This window comes from Mercenaria mercenaria, chromosome 1 (assembly GCF_021730395.1).
Source record: "Mercenaria mercenaria strain notata chromosome 1, MADL_Memer_1, whole genome shotgun sequence".
In the NCBI taxonomy this organism is placed as follows: domain Eukaryota; kingdom Metazoa; phylum Mollusca; class Bivalvia; order Venerida; family Veneridae; genus Mercenaria; species Mercenaria mercenaria.
Genome location: NC_069361.1, coordinates 118511538 through 118521424, shown reverse-complemented (window position 1 = coordinate 118521424; position 9887 = coordinate 118511538). Strand labels below are relative to the sequence as shown.

Genomic DNA, 9887 nt, shown 5'->3' with positions numbered 1-9887 from the left:
TTTGACATATAAATTGACTTGAGAAATGTTAAAAATAATTGCCCATTTTTTAAAAATTACCTTTGACCTACTTTCGTGATTTCGTATTCTGTGCCTCGTTGTGATGTCTAAAACGATTTGAGATTGGTCGAAGATAATTGCACATTCGAAATAAGCGACCCTGACTTCCTCTTAAAAGTCATAGTAATTTTTACCTACTGCTTTACTTTGTTGATTTCGAATTCTGCTAATAGATTTGACATCTGAAACGACTTAAGATAGGAAAAATAATAAAACCAGTTTCCCATTCAGCGGCCCTTTCTTCTACGAAAATTCATAAAAATTTTGACCTACTTTCATCATTCAGAAGGAGGGGAAAAAGCTAAAATCAAAATCGTCCCTTTTATCAAATATTTTCATTTCTAGATTATTATTCACAAATTATTGTAAAATTTAAATTAAAAAACGACGCTTCATAATCTGAAGTATTAGCCTTGTAAAGCTGCAAAGCTTTTGGGTAAATGTGTTTCAACATTTCTGAAAAAATATAGGTTGTCCATATTTAAAATATCATCAAGATACCTTGAGTTTCCATTAAAAGCTTCAATAATTTCAAATTGTGTCTCAATGGATAAACGAAGTATGGAATTTCCAGCAGTCTTGATTTTAAGGCTTTGGATTAAGTAGTTGTTTAAGCTAAGTTATCTCCCTTTGACCATAGTTGTAGTTTGTGTCCAGTCAGGTGTATTGACCTTAGGTCAATTTGTTCCCTCTAAAAGACTGTGTTCTGATTGGTTTAGGCATCAGTGATCAATATCTCACTACCTGGAAAGCTTTGATACTGTGTACATGTATTTGGTAGAGGTTGTTTTAAATCAGTAATATATTAGTTTTAAAGGAATGGAATTATTAGTCAGAGGTTAGTTACTTTCATTTATAAGGTTCCTATCAGTTTTGCTAGTCTTATAAAGTGATAGATAATGATTTTAACCTTTACAGTTTTGGACTTTTCTGATTAAGACAGATTAGTATATTTTGAGTAAAATCATGTTTCATAAATGGCAGTCTTCTCACATATCTCTGTCTCATTCTTTAATTACACATTTAACAATTTAATCATTTGCAGACCATTAACCTGAATCACAGTGTGATAGAGCAGATGAGTTGTTGGTGCAGCTGGTGATGTTTTCTATAGTGGTGATGCATTTAAGTCCACAACTTGGTAAGCATACATGTGTTTTGTTATGTACATGTGTAATATGTAATTGTATACTTTTAATGTATATGTAAGTTTACATATAATTCAAGTATATGTCCTAAGTATTGTGTTTAATGACTGCAAGGTGCCACTACACACAACTATATGTTTTAACCTGTATTACCATATGAATAAGATATTTATGCATTTATTATAATATGTATGGTATTCTGATGTATCTATTATGTGTATTACCTGATTGTAAGTTTTGTTAATGTTATGTACTTTCAGGATGCTTAGTTTACCAACCAATAAATTGATAAAGGTACAAAGAGCTTGTTTCCTACACACGGCCTCCAGATGGACCTACTCCTCAACCCCCACTAGCAGTTATACTTCTTTATAATTTACTAAAGGACTTTAAGTAAAACTAGCCAAGTGACAAATGGCAGTCTTAGGAGAGCGGTGAAAGGAAATGCGAGTGACATTATAAGACGATTAGGTACTGGCGTCAATATTCATGAAGTGATGAGGAAGCTAGAAGGGACATTTGGTAATGTAGAAACACAAGAGAGCATTATGGAGAAATTTTACTCTAGTCACCAGAAAGTTAATGAATCAATAACAAGCTATGCAGTCGTGGGGACTTTGTCTCACTCTGTCCCTCTGGTCAGATCGCTCTGTGTCTGTACTAGTAGAGGCTGACTTATGCGCCCTGTGTGGCTGCATTTGACTATGTAAAGCGCCTTTGAACGTGAAATTGATCATGAAAAGGGCGCTATATAAATCTGGTATAATAATAATAATAAGTTGTGTCTCTTAAATTGACTGATAGAAAAAAATGCTCTAGTTTCATTGTATGCCAGATAACTAACGTTTTCTCTTGTAAATGTTTTCTGAATTATAGGGAATTCTTATAGTTTTTTATGCGCATCTTTCTGCGCATCCGACACTTTCTATGGAAAACTGAAGTGAAGTCAGCATTTGTTAAAACAGACAAACAATCTTAAATATGAGGAATTTTGAATGAAATAACATTTTTGTTAAGTTTTATCAGTAATCAAATGTTGATACTGGTTTATGTTGTATTGACAAGTATCATACCTGACAGGTATCTTGCCATTTATGTGGTTGTGTTTTCACATCTCATTTTAGCACAAAGACAGTGTTGTTCATATGATGTAAGACAATTGACTTAGAACTGATAAGACAATACCACCTTTCAGATCATTCAGTATCCAATTATGCAAAGAATTAATAGTTTTTAAAACTTTTTTTTAACTTGTAGCAGATATATATGTAATCAATTTGGTCAGGTTCGCGCCATTTCTCGTCCATACAGATGCTGTATTCAAGCGGTTAACATAAAAGTTAGCCTGGTGATCCATACATTTTTAGCCATTTTTATGCTCACAATACAATTAATTATACACAAGAAAAACAGGAAAAAAATCTATGAAACATTTTTTTTCAAAATGTAAAAAAATATTCTTCACTATGGGTATTTTTCATTGAAAAAAGTTCACAAAACTGAATATGAAACAAGATTGTTTCTTCATTTGTACCAATTATTGTAAGGATATAGTATTACAAATAGGACTATGATATCAAATAAGTATATAATAAAATCTGTAAAAAGAATAAACATTATTGTGCTGTCTTGATGTATATTTTGGTTGGTATTTATAAAAAAGCAGAAAATTATGAAAAATTTTGAAAAATCGCTGGCAGTTTTAGCAACTGTGGGTGTGTTCAAAACAGTAATTCACAAAAACAAGCCTGGTGACCAATTGTTTTTATTTGTTCATTGATTTCAGCACAAGTTTTCCTATCATATATGTACATTTAAAAAATTATATGAAAGGAAAAAAAACTGTAGGAATTCTCTTTAAAGCTACCAGTTTTTCTTTAATAAAATTATGTTGTATATTCGTATAAAGAGTAGACATGTCATAAGTACTTATACTCGAACCATTGAAGTGTTCGTTTATTAGCTTTATGATAGCATCTCTAGATTTCTTGATGGACCAGAGTTCTCATATAGCTTGAAGCTATACCTTTGTTTGTGGTCTTTTATTGCAGTAAGACAAGAAGTCAAAAGTAGAGAAATTGTTTTTTTTTTTTTTTTGGTGTTTTCTTTTTGTAGTTCATAAGGTTGAATTTGCAATGAATTGAGCTTTATATCACCGGTCACCGTGGCCCAGTGGTTAAGGCGTCCGCCTCGGGATCGGGAGGGCGGAGGTTCGAGCCCCATGGGGAGCGTTCGTCCGGGGGAAGTTTGTCATGGGACTCGTTCCGAAAAGGACGGTTCGTGAGCCGCGAGCTAGTTAAATGAATGGTTAACGACTTCTATCCGCCTGGCGCCTGGCATAGTGGTAGGAGTTGGGAGGTAATTGGTACGCACAATAAAGGTGTCTCATAAGCCAAATTCAATAGGGGTGACAGTATAATAAACAAGACCTTTACCTTTTTATATAGAGTTTTGTCAGGTCTACGGATCCAATGAAAATTAGGCAGCTTCATCTGACTGTCATCAATTGCAACATTAAAATTTTTACATTAATTTACAGTATTATTCTCATCTTGTAGTGATAACTGGTAAGCTTTTGCAGTTTTCAGTTCATTTTGTAATAATTCAATGTAGTAAATGCGTCATATAATGGTAATATTTCTTGGTGCTTTTTCTGCATGAATAAATTTCGTGTTTACCTTAGATAAAGTTTACTTTAAAGTTCGAAGTGGAAGCTTTGGTTTAGGAGGCAATAAGGAAGGGGTTGAATCATGAAATTTAACTCGAGTCTTTATGATTTTAAATACTAGTATATTCTTTTCCCAATGAAAGAGTGCGTTCTGATCTGCAGCTTCGTTTCTAACATAGTCATTAATAGACTGAGTATTTCAGAGAAACATTTGTGAACGTTAATAGACGAGAAAATTCTATATTTTGGACCTTTGGAGAAAAAAATTGTTTCCTTTCACTTTAAAAATATTAAAAGTATTCGTTATGATATCGCCAGCTTGTTAGAAACAGTATGTAGATTCTTTACAGTTACAACTGTCTAGAACATTCAGCTCTATGTTTAAATCCGAGACAATTTTATTATGATTAAATATAACTGGTTTATTATATTTAAAACAGATAAAAGGTGTTTCTGAATTTTCGAAATATTTAAGAATAGAGTTAACTACAGATTGGTCTCTAAAAATACTAGGTAAAGCAACAAACTAGATTTATTTTATTTGTGAAAGATAATTTTAAAAACTTCCGTTTATCATCGGATACAGAATTAATATGAGATCTAAGAAAATGTTGCGAATAGCTTTGAATCAAAGAAGCAGGGTCGTAAAATGGATGTGTACGAATATAAATATATTATCTTCTTGATCAATTTGCCTCAACGAAGAAACGGGTAAGTAGGTTAAACATGATAACATAGCATGTCTACCAAAGTGTTTTAGTATTATATTGCAATCAGCGATGGTCATTCTTTTGCGAAGTTCAGTTTTTGGTACGCTGGTTTATCCCGCTACCAAAGTTAAGTGTATTTCTGACAATCATGTAGCATCTTTAATTTGTTCATGTGCTACACAAAGTAGTCCCATTCATGAACAATGCGGATAAATTATCAATGATCAAGCAATTCTTATTCATCCTCTATCCATTCACACTGGCCATTTAGATTATATAAGATCTGTCAATGATTAGGTATTCCAGCCCATGGTTACATCACTGACTTCCAGCTGTTCATGTAAGGTCAGGCAGAGTTTATCTTAGATATAAGGCACATTAGTATTTGTTTCTTATACATACATGTATATTTATAGATTGCCATTTAAATTGAAAATAACTCTAGCAAAACCCGCAACCACCAGACATCTCAAGGCTTTGATTATATTCCCATTTCGTCGAACACTATAAGAACGTGTTTTGCGTCTTCATGGGGAGTAGAGAGATAATATCGATTCCGGAATCTTTTGACGAAAATGATTGTATAAGAAATTTATCATAATTACAAATTTTGTAAGAGTGTTTCCGAAATCTGGTTTTAAGAGGTCGTTTCGTTTGCACAACATGCTGTATATCACCATTATGGGCATTTCATGTAAGAATATAGACAACATCAGAGGAATTTCAAGAAATGTCTAAATACATATTTATACTGAAATTTCTATTATTGATAGTAGAGCGTATTGTCGAGTTAAAATTAAGATGAGGACAACACATGCACCTATTAGAATGGCGAAATTATGCAAGAAGAATGGAAATCAGTACTATTAAATTGTTGCAGAAAGTACACTATTTTTATAGTTTTCCTAAAATTATCTTAATTTTAAAGGCAATTAACCACCGGCGGCCACATTATAGCTAGTAAGTACGAAGGATAAGTAAGTACTAGACACGTTAGTTATCACACAATTACTATTTCCTTTGTATTAGTATTTGTTTGTTGTCTGTTACAAGTCATAATAATTTATAATTTCGACCTATCGATCTACTCTCATGATTACTTATTTATTCTAAGCCTGGAAATGAAATCTGAAACGACTTAGGGTATGTAAAAAATACTTGCAGATTCTTAATCAGCAGCCTTATATCCTAATAAAGGTAAAAACTATATTTTTCTATGGACCTATTGTGCATAATGAGGCTGAATTTGATACCTAAATCGGCTTCAGATAGGTCAAAAATAATTGCAGATTCGTAATCAGCGACCCTGACTTCCCATGAAAAGATGTATCAATATTAGCATATTCACCTACTTCTATGATCTCGAAATCTGAGCCTGGATTTGACATCTAAACGGCATATAATAGATGAAAAACAATTGCAGATTCGTTATTAGCGACCCTGACTTCCTACTAAATGTGACAATGATTTTTAACTATTGACATGCATTACTGACCACAACTAGTCAGGTAAACCAGTACACATGGATTGTTCATCGCAACACTTCACTAACTCTATTGATTTAGATTGGAGATAAAACAGTTTTTCATTAAATATTCAACCTGTATTACTTACTTTCATTATTTCGTATTCTCAGCATTTATTCGACATCTGAAGTGACTTGGGATAGGTAAAAAATAATTTGTTCTTGGTAATCAGTGATCTTACTCCCTAATAAAAGTAATAACAATTTTAACCTATTGAGCAATTTTCATTATGTCGAATTCTGAGGCCGCATTTGTCATCTTAAACGACTACAGATAGATAATAAATAATTATAGATTCGTTACGAGCGACCTTACTCTTCCTAATAACAGTAACAAAAATTTGACACACTTTTATCATATTCATATTGGTCAAAAATAATTGCAGATTCGTAATAAGCAACAATGACGTTCTATTAAAAGTAAATATAGTATTTATCTATTGACCTACGTTCACGATTTCAAGTTATAAGCCTGGATATGACATCTTAAACGACCTGAGATAATATTGATATATTGGCCCACTTTCATAATTTTGAATTCTGAGCCTGGATTTGACATCTAAAACGAGTTGAGACAGGTAAAAAGTGATTGCAGATTCGTAACAAGCGTCTCTGCTTTCCTATTCACAGAAATAATAATTTGATCTATTGACTTACTTCCATAATTTAGAATTCTAAGCCTGGACTTGACATCTGAAACGACTTGAGATAGGTCAAGAAATAAGCCACACTGACTTTGTATTAAAAATAATTATAATTTTGACCTATTGACTTACGACATGAGATAGGTCAAAGTTTTTGCATATTCGTAATAAGCGTCTCTACCTTCCTATTAAGAGAAATAATAATTTAATCTATTAACCTACTTCCATAATTTCTTATTCTGAGCCTGGAACTGACATCTAAAACGACTAGATGTATATCAAAAATAATTTCTGAATCGTAAAAGGTGACACTGACTTCCTATTAATGTAATTGTAACTTTGACCCATTGACCTCCTTCCATGATTTTGAATTCTTAGCATGGTCTGGAATTTAAAACGACTTGAGATAGGTTAAAATAATAGCATATTTGAACTCTGTGCCTGGATTTGACATCTCAAACGACTTAACATAGGTACGATATAATAGGCGCCCTTGTTTTCTATTAAAAGTAACAACATATATGACATTTTGGCTTACTTTTATAATTTTCTGAGACTGGATTTGACATCTTAAACTTTTTGAGATAAGTGATAGATACTTGCAGACGCTAGCTTCCTATAAATGTCGTGATAATTTTGAGCTATAGACTTACTTTCAGGATTGTAAAGTTTAAGCCTGGACATGACATCTGGAATGACTTATGACTGGTCTAGAATAACTCAATGTTCATCATAATTTACCCTTACAACCTAATGAAAAATTTAAGAGTTTTGACCTATTCACCTACTTTCATCATTTCAAATACTGACTCTGGAGTTACCTACTTTGATGATTTCGTATTCTGAGCCTGGATTTGACATCTTAAACGACTTGAGAAACGTCAAAATGACTCCAGATTTATAATTATTGACCCTGACTTCCTGTTAAAATTCATAACAATATTGACTCACTAACTTACTGTCATGATCTTGTATTGTGAGCATGGATTGGACATTAAAAACGATTTCAGATAAGTTAAAATAATATCGGATTCGTAATCAGTGTCCCTGACTCCTACTATAAGTAACAATAATTTTGTCCTGTTGAACTACTTTCATGATTTCGAAGTCTAAGCCTGGATTCGACATGTAAAATGACTTGATATATGTCAACAATAATTAAAGATTCGTAAAATGCGACACTGACTTCCTATGAAAAATCATAATAATTTTGACCTATTGACCTACGTTCATGATTTGGAAATCTGAGCATCGATTTTACATCTTTAACAATCTGAGATAAGTTAAAATTATTTGCAGGTTCTTAATCACCACCCTTAATTCGTACTAAAAGTTCCAACAAATTTCACATATTGACCTACTTACTTTTTTGTATTCTGATCCTGGATTTGACATCTAAAACTACGTCAGATTGGTCATAAATTATTCCGGATTCGTAATAAGTGACCTTACTTCCTGATGAAAGTAAAAACAATTTTGACCTAGAAACCTTTTTGCATGATTTCGCCTTCTGAGCCTGGATATGACATCTAAGATTCTAGTTACAGGTAAAAAATTACTGCAGATTTGTAATAACCGACCCTGGCTTCCTATGTAAAGTAATAACAAATTTGACCTATCGACAAACTTTCATCATTTCGTATTCTGAGCCTGCACTTAACATCTAAAATAAGTCCATATTGGTGAAAAATAATTGAATATTCGAAAAAATGACACTGACTTCCATTAAAAGTCATATTAGTTTGAACTTATTGAACTTCTTTCATGATTTCGAACTATGAACCTGGACTGGACATATGAAATGACTTAAGATATGTCAAAAATAACTCCAGACTCGTAACCAGCGTCCCTTACTTTCTAATAAATTATATAACAATTTTGACCTAATGATCTACTTTTGTGATTTCGAAATCTGAGGCTGGATTAAAATCTAAAACGAGTTAAGATAGGTCAATTTTAATTGCAGATTCGAATTCGGAGCCCGGATTTGTCATCTCAAACGACTTAAGAGATGTCAAAAATAATAGAATATTCGTAATCAGCGAATATGACTTTCTAATAAAAGTAACAAAATATTTGACCTATTGAACTACTTTAATGAGTTCTTATTCTGAGTCTGCATTTGACATCTTAATCGACTTGTAATAGTTCAAATATAGCTGAAGGGTCGTAATAAGCGATTCCGACTAACTATTAAAGATCATAATAATTTTGACCTACTGATCTTCTTTCATGATTTCGAATTCTGAGTCTGCGGAAGACAGCTTAAAAAACTTAAGATAGTAAAAAGTAATTGCAGATAATTAATTAACGACCTTAATTCCCTACTGAAGGTCATTATTATTTTGATATGCTCACCTACATTTATGATGCCGAACTTTAAGCCTGGATTTGAAATTTGAAGCTATTTGAGATAGGTTTGCAGATTCGTGATTAGCAACGCTTATTTCCTAATGTAAGCCATAATAATTTTGACCTATTGACATATTTGATGATTAAGAGCCTAGATTTGACATAAAAAAAACAACTTGAGATATGTCTAGAATAATTGCAGATTCGTTATCACCGACACCGAGTTTCTATTAAAAAGCCTACTTTCGTTAGTTCGAATTCTGAGAAATAATGAAAGTAGGTCAATAGGTCAAATCGGTTTTAATATATTTTTATTAGTATGGGCCGCTGATTATGAATCTGGGGTTATTTTTTTTTTATCTATTTCAAGTTCTTTTGGTTGTCAGAGATCAAAATCATGAAAAGGGTCGTGGTCAAATTTGTTGTAACTTTTTATAGAAAGTCCGTGTTGCTGATTCCGAACTTACAGTGAATTTTACCGATCGCAAGTCGCTTCAGATGTCAAATCAAGGCTTAGAATGCGAATCTATGAAAGAAGGTAAAGAGGTCAAATTTGTAGTAACTTTTAATAGGATTATCAGTGTCGCTGATTACGAACCAGCAACTATTGTTGACATCTAAAGTGTTAAATCTAGAGTTCGAAATAATGAAAGAAGTTCAAAAGATCAAAATTTTTGCAACATTTATAAGGAAGTAATGACCGCTTATTATCAATATGTAGATATATGAAACCTATCTCAAGTCGATTTAGATGTCAAATCTATGGTCATCTTTCGAAAG

General features: G+C 32.4%; 1 long non-coding RNA gene across 1 annotated transcript; it reads left to right on the top strand.

The window, feature by feature from the left end:
- The first annotated feature begins 641 nt into the window (after positions 1-641).
- Positions 642-1615, top strand: LOC128555380 (uncharacterized). The gene is made up of 3 exons (XR_008370023.1): positions 642-898; positions 1106-1201; positions 1469-1615. It is a non-coding gene; the product is annotated as an uncharacterized LOC128555380 (long non-coding RNA).
- The last annotated feature ends 8272 nt before the right edge of the window (positions 1616-9887 follow it).